This window comes from Triticum dicoccoides, chromosome 3A, assembly GCF_002162155.2.
Source record: "Triticum dicoccoides isolate Atlit2015 ecotype Zavitan chromosome 3A, WEW_v2.0, whole genome shotgun sequence".
Classification (NCBI taxonomy): domain Eukaryota; kingdom Viridiplantae; phylum Streptophyta; class Magnoliopsida; order Poales; family Poaceae; genus Triticum; species Triticum dicoccoides.
The window spans coordinates 616998435-617010729 of NC_041384.1; positions in this window are offsets into that span (position 1 = coordinate 616998435).

The following is a 12295-nucleotide window of genomic DNA, read 5'->3' on the forward strand; positions in this document are numbered from 1 at the left end:
GTATCTGTATATCTGGTTTGGTGCTTGGCATTGCAGGGAACTTCAATTTTATGTTTCTTTCAGTCAAATTATATTGCTTTTGTTGAACAGCGTACCAAATTTGATATGAATTTTTGCTTCTACACTCAAATCTACACTTGTTTTGCAAGTTTGCATTTTGCTGCAGTGTTTTCTCGTTTTATGTCATAACCATGTGAGCCAAGTATTTCGTACTTTAAAAGCCACAATATGTTCAGAGTTGCCATGCTTCAGTTTATCTTGCAGTCACGTAGTGTAATTGGTAATGCTCTGAAGGAGAGTGAATGTGACCCATAGAAAGCTATATCTTTTTTTTTTTGCGGAAATACGAAGCTAGATTGATGTTGCACGAATTTGTTTCAGAATAAATCCACCGTAATGGGAAACAATGTACGCAGATTTTGTACACCTCCAAATTTTAAGCACCTGACTTGGGCAAACTCACCCTAGTCCTTTGTGCTATTTAGGAGCTCTTGTATATTCTTTCGAATTATATTACCCTTTGTTTTGCTGGACTCGAAATGTGAAATAACATTGCACTTACTGGACTAGGATTCTCAGAGCTTCCATGAGTAATATACTGATGTGTAGTTGTTTGAGGAACCTTTTTGCTTTGCATACTCTAAGCTGAACAACTTATTGTTTGATGCGTTTCTAAAGTCCTTCTCAAGTTTTTAAGAGCTCATATATGCTGTACCAAGGTGTATATTTATTGGTTGATCACAATTTGATCAATGATAATACCAGACATCATCATTATCCTTTAAAACCAGAAGAAATATGGTCCTATTTTGTGTTCTTGTGACAACCACTTAACATTGCTGACACTGAAGTTCCTAGTTATGCAGCTCCTGTAGGTCGCACCCAATCTTCTTTTGCACTGATGTCATAATATCCTTACGTGACTGTAACTTTAGACATATCTCGAGGGTAGAGCGCTGCATACCATTGTGTTACAACAGAGAAAAGCTTTTCATTGAGATGTTGTCTGGGAACTTGTCAGCTCCTAAAGGCTGTGCACCTGTGCCGTAATACTTTTGCCTGAAACTATAACACAATGACATCATCTCTACTTGGATTCTATTTTCTGATGGATTCTATTCTTTATGCTTGCAAAAGATGCATATCCAAGCTGTTGTGCCACTGCACGTATCTTTATCTGACAGATTTTATAGTGCCACATTTGCAACCAAAGCCAAGAGAACAAACTTGTTCCTTTTTGATAAGTTTTGATGTTCTTTTTTCAGTTTAATCCACATAATGTTTGAGCTTCTTACATAATGTGCAGTTGTTGGAGGAACCTTTTTGCGTTGCATACTGTAAGCTGAATAACTTATTGTTCGGTGTGTTTCTGAAGTCCTTATCAAATTTCCTAAGAGCCAATATGCTGTACTGTGGTGTATATTTATTGGTTGATCGCAGTGTCTTCAATGATATACCAGATGTTATCATTATCCTTTAAAATCAGAAAAATATCATTGCCTTTTAAAATCAGAAAAAATATGGTCCTATTTTCTATTCTTGTGACAACCACTTCAACATAGCCGACACTAACTTTCCTAGTTATGCAGCTCCTGTAGTTAGGTTGCTCCCAACCTTCTTTTGCACTGATGTACCAATATCCTTGCATGACTGCAACATTAGACATATCTTGAGCGTAGAGTGCTGCATACCATTTTCATATCTTCACTTCTGCCCTTGTTTCGCAACTGAAAAAAACTTCATTGAGATGTTGTCTGGAAATTTGTCAGCTCCTAAAGGCTGTGCACCTGTGCCGTAATCCTCTTGCCTGAACTATAACGCAATGTTGTCATCTCTACTTGGATTCTATTTTCTAATTGATTTTATTCTTTATGCTTATATAAAAGAGGCATGTCCAAGCGTTAAGCTGAAAAAGGGTAGAAAGTAGCGTATCTCCAAGAAAGGCCGTGTTTTGCACCAATGCACATATCTTTATCTGACAGTTTTACATTGGGGCATTTGCATCCAAAAAGCCAAGAGAACGGACTTGTTTCCTTTTGATAAGTTTTAACACTTTTTTCCAGTTTTAATCCACATAATGTTTGATCTTGTCGCAAAATGCATGACATAATATGCAATAGCACAGACATCATGATATACCACGAAACTGGTGACTCGTGCTGCTGGATGGTAATGTTGATGATGGCACTATGTAATGGCATGATTTTATTGTGGAGACAATAAATTTGGACTGTAAAGGCGGAACAGTGCCAAATCAGAGTATCTGAGAACTGATACCTGATTGTTGAAGTAGAATCTTTGGATTTAGTAGTCAATGCTGGGAATATCATCAGTTGGGTAACTAGGAATATCATATGCCCACTTTATATTATGATGCTTGGTTCTAGTTGTCTTCAGGAATGGCTAAAATGTTAGCCCGCTGTAATCTTGGTAATAACCTAGCAGAGTCGAAGCTAGCTTTTGATATGGGCCACAATTATGTTGCTCCACCTACCTGAAAATGTAATTTAAAAAGTCCACCAATGCTCTTTATCTGTATTTAAAGGTTTCATTGTACATATGATTTTTACTCTTCGTTCCATGAGTTCACGTTGAGTTGGTTATTGGGTAAGCTGTGCCTTGCTGCTTTCTTGCTGCTGCTGTAGTCTGTAATGAAACTGTGAGATAAGGTAGTGAAGCTAAGTTTCTGTAACTGTCTCTAGTCTTATTTCTTAGTAGCACAGATTCTTTCTTCTATGTGAGGAGGGAGTTTACTTAAATACGGAACATTGTGTGTGGTATAGTCATGAATATTCCTGAATATGCAGTCGATCTAAAGGTTTAGTAGCTTGCCACTTCCCATCTAAAAGCCCAATATGGAACTGTTTGGTTTTTGTGTGCCAGAACTGTTGTTTCTTGGAATACGCTATCGGTCTTTTCTGAACCTAGCGTTACTTAACAGTCAGTGGTGTCCTCGTCTAAGAATGATCAAGGGTTGGACATATAGCACACATCCTTCTATAAGAGTTATGGATTTACTTGGGCCACCAGTCTGCTCATTTGCGATGTCCCGAGGCTTTGATATGATATGTGACTAATGCGGTATTGTTTATCTAAGGATACATGCTTCCACTGTATTTGTTGAACTTATGTTTCCTGTTTTATAATTATTTTAGTGATGTCTGCAATGTAGCCTTTGATGACAAGTGGCTATTGCTGATGATTCTTGAAGGGATAAGGCTTCAGTTGTATTGAATAAACATGTTGTATACACAATAGATTAATCTACTCTTAATTTTTTTATATAGAAACTCCTAACTCCCTTTGCTGAAACTGGACTTGAGGTTAAAAGACTTGTATATATTGCTTTTTGTGTTGAACTGCACTAATTTGTTCCCTTTTTATTTCAATTGTTTCTTATATCAGTGAAGTCTAGTGTAGAATACATATTATCAATATTTTTCCGACATGTACATATTATCAGTAATTGTTTGTCAGGGAGATGTCCAGTCTTGACATGTCCTTTTTTTTAATCATCCATGCATTGTCAAAAAGAAAAAAGGGAACAGATTTGGACATTTTTAACCCATAGACATCCTTGCACATGTTTATCCGTACAACAATTTCATTCTGTATTGTCTTCTTATTTTTACTGAATGGTGGGTGCCTCAGAATGTTAGCCTGAATTCACCACCACCAGTATTGGCAACCCTATCTTAACACGTCAATCCACAAGCCTCTTATCCATTTCCATTTGCCTGTGGCGGAGGAGCAATCCCAAACTAGCTGCTTAACACTAGTTGGCTTTGACAACTGATCATACTGTTTGAACTGGTCTGTTTACTAGTGTTTGTTAATGTACTTTTTGATTCATAGACTGCCATCGATTTCATTATTTCAAGTTGTAGCTACTGTTTTGTGCAACCCTATAAACACTAGGGCTCTGCTTCACTGGGATTTTTTTTCTTCCTTTTCCTAGTGGCACTGGCTTTCGCTATGGTAGATATCTGTTAGTTTTGTCAGTGCAGAAGTGGGTTTCGATCGTTATAGGAATCTCTATGAATGGCATCAAGGCTGAGAAAAATTAAAGCAGCCGGCTGAACAAAATAAAAGCAGTTCACTCGTCTGATGTATTTATTCAAGGTTTGCCGACTGGCCGGAGTAGGATAATATTCTGAAGTCCATGCATTGCTCTCGTATTTTTTTTCTTATTCGAATTTGATACCCTTTTCATCATAATCTGTCTAACGGACCATTATCCTTTGGTTTCGGAAAATGGCCAAATAATACGCTTCAGCTTATAAAATCGTTGGACTTTGTTCGCCGGTCGTGTTCTTAATCCATTCGTTGTGCTGCTGACATGGACGACTCAATGATTTTTATTCGACTTCAAATTGATACGTGTTTCTTATGCGAGGCCCATCCCATTCTCATGATTGCTGTTCGTTCTATGGCGAGCATTATTTTGCGTGTATTCTGGTGGCATTTGTTTATATATACGCTGCTGTGGCCTGGGTGCAACCGTCCCAGACGGGATTTCGGCCCGGCGCGGCCATCCATCCATCGCCGGCTTAAATATCCAGGCTGGTCCAATAAATATGGGCCGGCTGACGCCGACTCGCGCAGCCCGGTCTGTCCACAGAGCGCACCTCTAAGCTGGTGCTCCTCGCGCCCGACACGTCGCCCTATAAGCCCTGTGAGAGCTACGGGCCAGATTCCGCTAACGCCGTCCCCTTCGCTCCCCCGATGATGATGCCGCGCGTGACCTTTTTCATGCATGCATGGAGGGATTCAGGCAGATCTTATCCCCCCCTTTTCGCTTTTTCTCCGCCCGTCGCCACCATCCGTTTCGTCTAGGCACGCAGGCAGGCAGGCAGGCAGGCTCTAGGGGGAACCCAGGCGTTCACTGAACCTGACGGCACTGGCCGTGGCGCACACCAAAGCTTGCACTCTAACCAAATAACTGGAGTGGTGAGCTGCATATGCCGCTGCTCGCTGCACCGCACGCACAAGCCTCGCGAGTTGACCCGGCACCGCGCCCGGAAATGCGCCATCCATTGCTTTTATTTTATCATTATTCCGTCTACGTAACGAAAATGCTCTCGCAGTACTGCTACTGACACTAGTAGATGCGGATCGATCGTGCCAGGTAGACGGCCACTGCGTGGGTGCACCGGCTGCACGCGGCGCGCGCTGACACGTCGGTGTAATAATTCCGCCAAGTGGGTCTTAGAAAACATAGTTTCCCAAGTGGGTCGGCGATCGGGTGGCTCCGGTGCCGGCCACGAAGGTGCGCTCGGCCCGCCGGGCGCCCATACGCGGTTTATGTCAGGCGGCCGGCCACTAGGCGGGGCGCACGCAACGCAACGGAGCTCTCCTACAGTGTAGGATCGGGACGCGTATCTCCAGTGGTATTACCATGTGCGTGATCCCACGGGTTAATGCTTAATTAGTCGCGGTCAGAGGAGCGCAGGCTAGCTGCCCTGCTCGCATCACATCACGGCTGTGGACGGCGTTGCTGTGCTGCCTACTTAGCTAGTACTAGTGCTAGAGGAGTAATCTAAGGGCGCAGTGCGTTTTACATTGTTTAATCGTGATTGCCGTGGCATCAGGATGTGGCGTTCCTCGTGTTCGGTGTGCAGGTTTACGGGCCGCGACAAAGAGGGACGTCGCTGCCAGCGTCAAGGCCCCCCCTTGATGAGTGATGATGGGCTCCACTGGAGGGCGATCAGGACGTGAAATGCTCAAACGTCAGGTGTGATTAGCGGGGGGAGGAGACCGGGGACCGGAGACCGGTAGGACCCGAGCAACACGTGGCCGCGGGTGCAGCGACACGCGCACGCACGCACTGACGACCGCGGTGGTGCGGAGCAAAACGGTTTACCCTACGCGGCCCGCGCGCGCACGACGGCACGAGGGTCCAGGTCCGGGTGCGCGCAGGCAGATCGGGAGAGCGGAGGCGTCGCGCACCCGGCAAAATGCGCCAGGCGGATTGGGACGGACTCGCATGAGTGGCGGATGGTCAACGCACTACTAGGAGAATTGGCTAGGCTTGCATTGGACGAGGACAGCTAAAGGATAATGCATTGGATGGTTTGGTGAAAAATGTGTGTACCAAAGAACCAAGGAGAAATGGATTTTTGGCATATCCATTGTTTCAACTTCGCTATGCCGGCTAAACAGGCTTGGCGTCTTATCTAGAATCCGGATTCTCTATGTGCTACTATTTTGAGAGTCAAATACTATCCTGACGTTGACTTGTTGAACACTGACCTAAAGAAGGGTTTTTCCTTCACCTGGCAACGTATTATGGCGGGTGTGAGCTCCATGAAGCGTGGTCATATTTGGCAAATGGAAAATGGGCAGAACATTGACATTTAGGAGGACGCCTGGATTTCAAATTGTGCAAACCGTAAGATTGTTACCCCCAAGGGATGCCAGTTGTTACGGAAGGTAGCAGATTTGATTGATCCAATCCTAAATAGTTGGGATGGAGATCTTCTCAGACAGATTCTATGGCCTATTGATGTTTATGAAAAAAAATTATATGAGACCAGGTCTCACGGTTAGCAGGTGAGACTCATCCTGATGGATGACACGTGGCATTCACAAATCACAAAGTATCTAATCTCCCCCCCCCCTGAAATCAGGATGGGTCTCACCTGCTAACCCGTAAGACCTCGTCTCATAAAATTCTTTTCCTTCTACGTAACATGATATGCTAGATTTCGTAGCTTGGAATATCACAAAAAATGAGATCTTTACGGTTCGGTCTGCTTATTTTGTTGAATGAGACCACCAATATGGGAACAAGTTACGACATACCAATGGGATTGGACGTACCACGGTCAATTCTATTTTGGGGGAGGATTTGGAAACTTGCTTGTCCAGCAAAGGTTAAAATATTTATTTGGCGTACACTTCACGGCACTCTTCCGTGTCATGTTAAGTTAGCTAATAGACATGTGAAAGTCTCGCCTGAGTGTCCTGCCTGCTCATCTGGGCCAGAAGACACAAAACATCTGTTGTTCCTATGTGACAGAGCAAAAAAAGTCTGGAGAAAACTAGGGATGGAAGATATTATCGACAGAACTTGTAAAATAGACTATGCGGGTGAGGCAGTCTTGGAATATTTACTTTCATTACCAGATCAGGAACTATGTATTATGGGCACTCGAAATGTGCGTGACATGATTGCCATATCAGCCTGGTACTTGTGGTGGGAAATGCACAAATTGGTACACAATGAGCCTACTCAGAATGCACAACAGATATCCATGGGGATACGCGCTCTCACTGATAATTTTGTTAATGCCTCCTTGCCTAAGGCTTCCATGAAAAGAGGAGGATGGTCTAGCCCCCCCACGGGATTTGTTAAACTTAACGTTGATGATTCTTTTCACCACGACCTTCTCAGGGGTACGATCGGGGTGGTCTTAAGAGATGATAAAGGTAGGTTCATCGGTGGGGGAAATGGTAAGAATGACTGGCTATGCTTGCATTGGATGAGGACAGCCAAAGGAGAATGCATTGGATGGCTCGGTGAAAAATGTGTGTACCCGAGAACCAAGGAGAAATGGGTTTTAGGGATATCCATTGTTTCAATTTGGCTATGCCGGCTAAACAGGCTTGGCGTCTTATCTAGAATCCGGATTTTCTATGTCCTACTATTTTGAGAGTCAAATACTATCCTGACGTTGACTTGTTGAACATTGACCTGAAGAAGGGTTCTTCCTTCACCTGGTAAAGTATTATGGCGGGTGTGAGCTCCCTGAAGCGTGGTCATATTTGGCAAGTGGAAAATGGACAGAATATCGACATTTGGGAGAACGCCTGGATTCCAAATTGTGCAAACCGTAAAATTGTTACCCCAAGGGATGCCAGTTGTTACGAAAGGTAACAGATTTGATTGATCCAATCCTAAATAGTTGGGATGAAGATCTTCTTAGACAGACTCTATGGCCTATTGATGTTTATGAAAAAAAATATGAGACCAGGTCTCACGGTTAGCAGGTGAGACTCATCCTGATGGATGACACGTGGCATTCACAAATCACAAAACATCTAATCTCCCCCCTGAAATCAGGATGGGTCTCACCTGCTAACCCGTGAGACCTCGTCTCATAAAATTCTTTTCCTTCTACGTAACATGATATGCTAGATTTCGTAGCTTGGAATATCACAAAAAATGAGATCTTTACGGTTCGGTCTGCTTATTTTGTTGAATGAGACCACCAATATGGGAACAAGTTACGACATATCAATGGGATGGGACGTACCATGGTCAATTCTATTTGGGGGAGGATTTGGAAACTTGCTTGTCCAGCAAAGGTTAAAATATTTATTTGGCGTACACTTCACGGCACTCTTCCGTGTCATGTTAAGTTAGCTAATAGACATGTGAAAGTCTCGCCTGAGTGTCCTGCCTGCTCATCTGGGCCAGAAGACACAAAACATCTGTTGTTCCTATGTGACAGAGCAAAAAAAGTCTGGAGAAAACTAGGGATGGAAGATATTATCGACAGAACTTGTAAAATAGACTATGCGGGTAAGGCAGTCTTGGAATATTTACTTTCATTACCAGATCAGGAACTATGTATTATGGGCACTCAAAATGTGCGTGACATGATTGCCATATCAGCCTGGTACTTGTGGTGGGAAATGCACAAATTGGTACACAATGAGCCTACTCAGAATGCACAACAGATATCCATGGGGATACGCGCTCTCACTGATAATTTTGTTAATGCCTCCTTGCCTAAGGCTTTCATGAAAAGAGGAGGATGGTCTAGCCCCCCGACGGGATTTGTTAAACTTAACGTTGATGATTCTTTTCACCACGACCTTCTCAGGGGTACGATCGGGGTGGTCTTAAGAGATGATAAAGGTAGGTTCATCGGTGGGGAAAATGGTAAGAATGATTGGCTATGCTTGCATTGGATGAGGACAGCCAAAGGAGAATGCATTGGATGGCTCGGTGAAAAATGTGTGTACCCGAGAACCAAGGAGAAATGGGTTTTCGGGATATCTATTGTTTCAATTTGGCTATGCCGGCTAAACAGGCTTGGCGTCTTATCTAGAATCCGGATTTTCTATGTGCTACTATTTTGAGAGTCAAATACTATCCTGACGTTGACTTGTTGAACATTGACCTGAAGAAGGGTTCTTCCTTCACCTGGTAAAGTATTATGGCGGGTGTGAGCTCCCTGAAGCTTGGTCATATTTGGCAAGTGGAAAATGGAAAGAATATTGACATTTGGAAGAACGCATGGATTCCAAATTGTGCAAACCGTAAAATTGTTACCCCAAGGGATGCCAGTTGTTACGGAAGGTAACAGATTTGATTGATCCAATCCTAAATAGTTGGGATGAAGATCTTCTTAGACAGACTCTATGGCCTATTGATGTTTATGAAAAAAAAATATGAGACCAGGTCTCACGGTTAGCAGGTGAGACTCATCCTGATGGATGACACGTGGCATTCACAAATCACAAAGCATCTAATCTCCCCCCCTGAAATCAGGATGGGTCTCACCTGCTAACCCGTGAGACCTCGTCTCATAAAATTCTTTTCCTTCTACGTAACATGATATGCTAGATTTTGTAGCTTGGAATATCACAAAAAATGAGATCTTTACGGTTCGGTCTGCTTATTTTGTTGAATGAGACCACCAATATGGGAACAAGTGACGACATACCAATGGAATGGGACGTACCACAGTCAATTCTATTTGGGGGAGGATTTGGAAACTTGCTTGTCCAGCAAAGGTTAAAATATTTATTTGGCGTACACTTCACGGCACTCTTCCATGTCATGTTAAGTTAGCTAATAGACATGTGAAAGTCTCGCCTGAGTGTCCTGCCTGCTCATCTGGGCCAGAAGACACAAAACATCTGCTGTTCCTATGTGACAGAGCAAAAAAAGTCTAGAGAAGACTAGGGATGGAAGATATTATCGACAGAATTTGTAAAATAGACTATGCGGGTGAGGCAGTCTTGGAATATTTACTTTCATTAACAGATCAGAAACTATGTATTATGGGCACTCGAAATGTGCGTGACATGATTGCCATATCAGCCTGGTACTTGTGGTGGGAAATGCACAAATTGGTACACAATGAGACTACTCAGAATGCACAACAGATATCCATGGGGATACGCGCTCTCACTGATAAATCTGTTAATGCCTCCTTGCCTAAGGCTTCCATGAAAAGAGGAGGATGGTCTAGCCCCCCGACAGGATTTGTTAAACTTAACGTTGATGATTATTTTGACCACGACCTTCTCAGGGGTATGATCGGGGCGGTCTTAAGAGATGATAAAGGTAGGTTCATCGGTGGGGGAAATGGTAAGAATGACTGGTGTGCAGATGTCCTGATGGCTGAAGCTTTGGCATTAAAATTCGGCCTATCACTTGCGCAAAGGATGGGTTGTAATCGCATAAATAATTATTAACTCAGATAATATGGAGGTGATCGAGACCATGAACGAAGCAGGACGATCGTCGGGGGCATCAGCTGCAATTTTTTACGACTGTTTTCACTTAGCTTGCGGTTTTCCTATTTCTAGATTCGAGCATTGTAATAGAGAAGCAAATAAAGTTGCTCATGAACTTGCCAAGTTGGCTAGATTTTCCATCATTTCTGATTGGCTGGAGGAACCACATAATACAATTGTACCAATCCTCATAAACGATGTAATGATTATTTCTAATGAATAAAGCTCGAACTTTCTTTCAGAAAAAAGGAGAATTGGCTATTGGTGGCGGGAACAAATTGGACGGACGTGTCCGTCACCGGTAACCTGCCACTCATAACAGGTTATCATGGCAAACGTCCATCCGTTGTAAGCAATCCAGTTAATAGTGACGGGCAGTTATGTGGTAAGCAATCCAAACTAGTATGTGCTTATCTAGATTGTAATCAGTATGTCGTTAATGCTGTCAATGCCATGTTCGTGATCATTTTCTGGATTAAATTAATAAAAAATTGCCTATTTACTCAACATGTGCTATGATCATGATAATTATTGGTCCATAGTTTTTTTTCGTGGGGCACATATGTGTGATAATGGGGAATTCATAAAATTTATACATAAATTATGGAGTTGACCTTACGAGTAAACAATAAAACTCTCCGCAAAAAAGAGTAAAGAATAAAACTATCCACAAAGTTATATTATCTCTAGATGTCCTCCCTTTTTATGTCTACTAGTTGCAATGTATATATTCAAACAAATTACTAACCTAATATTATATTCACCTGACAGAAGTATTGTAGACAATAATCTTTGTTTGATAGCCAGAATAAGTAGTCTACAGAATTTTCTCCATCAACGCATATCTTCGATAAATGCGGAATTCATGAATATCAAACTGATACCACATACATCGGGTCTCTATTACAAAACACAACAACATGAGAGAACCAAAGCGCATATAATCTATACTTCATATATAAGTTCCGTTCACTCAGGTATATTGCCAAAATTCTTTCAAGTTTTTTTTGAAATTATTCTTCCAAGTATTGAAAAAAATACATATGCCATTACACTCATATGCTTTTTGGAGTCCTTGAAATGGAATATACCACAATGGCCAATGCTAGAGAGAATAATATAAGTAACAACTGTTATGTTTTATGTATGATGAAAAGACTCTATGACTCTATGACTTGATTGCTAGAGTAGTGTTTTTGAAAGTGAGGATAGTTCACATTACTACATTTTAGAGCTCCATCCATTTCAAAATGTACAATGTATGTTGATTTCTTAATACAAACATTTAACCAATAATTACGCTGTCCATGTGATAGAAAACCGCAATTGTTGGTATGTGCCTTTGAATACAAACATAGAAAACTGCAATCCATGTGAAACCGCAAAAATATATGTTATATGCCCTCTAGAACTATGTGTTTGAAAACTGTATTCTAATACGTATCCAGTGATACGCTTTTGATGGTATATAACACATATTCGTTAGTCAAATTGAGGACCCATAGCCCACACCGATCCTATAAACCAGACTAGGACCTATAGCTCACACCGATCCTATAAACCCGACCAGAAGGAGTATTAACTATTATCCAAAGCAGGATTTATAAATCTTAGTCGATTGAGATTTAACGAAGTCTCAGTCAATGCTATATTTATGAGATCTTACATGAAAATTTGTGTAAAACTTTCTTCTATTTTTTTCTTTCTCCCTTTTTATATGTTCTGGCACTTGAAAAGTCCTTTTCTTCCGTCTCATTCAACTTTCAAAAACTTCCAAATTCCACTCGATTCCATACAATTAATCAAACAACAATCAACA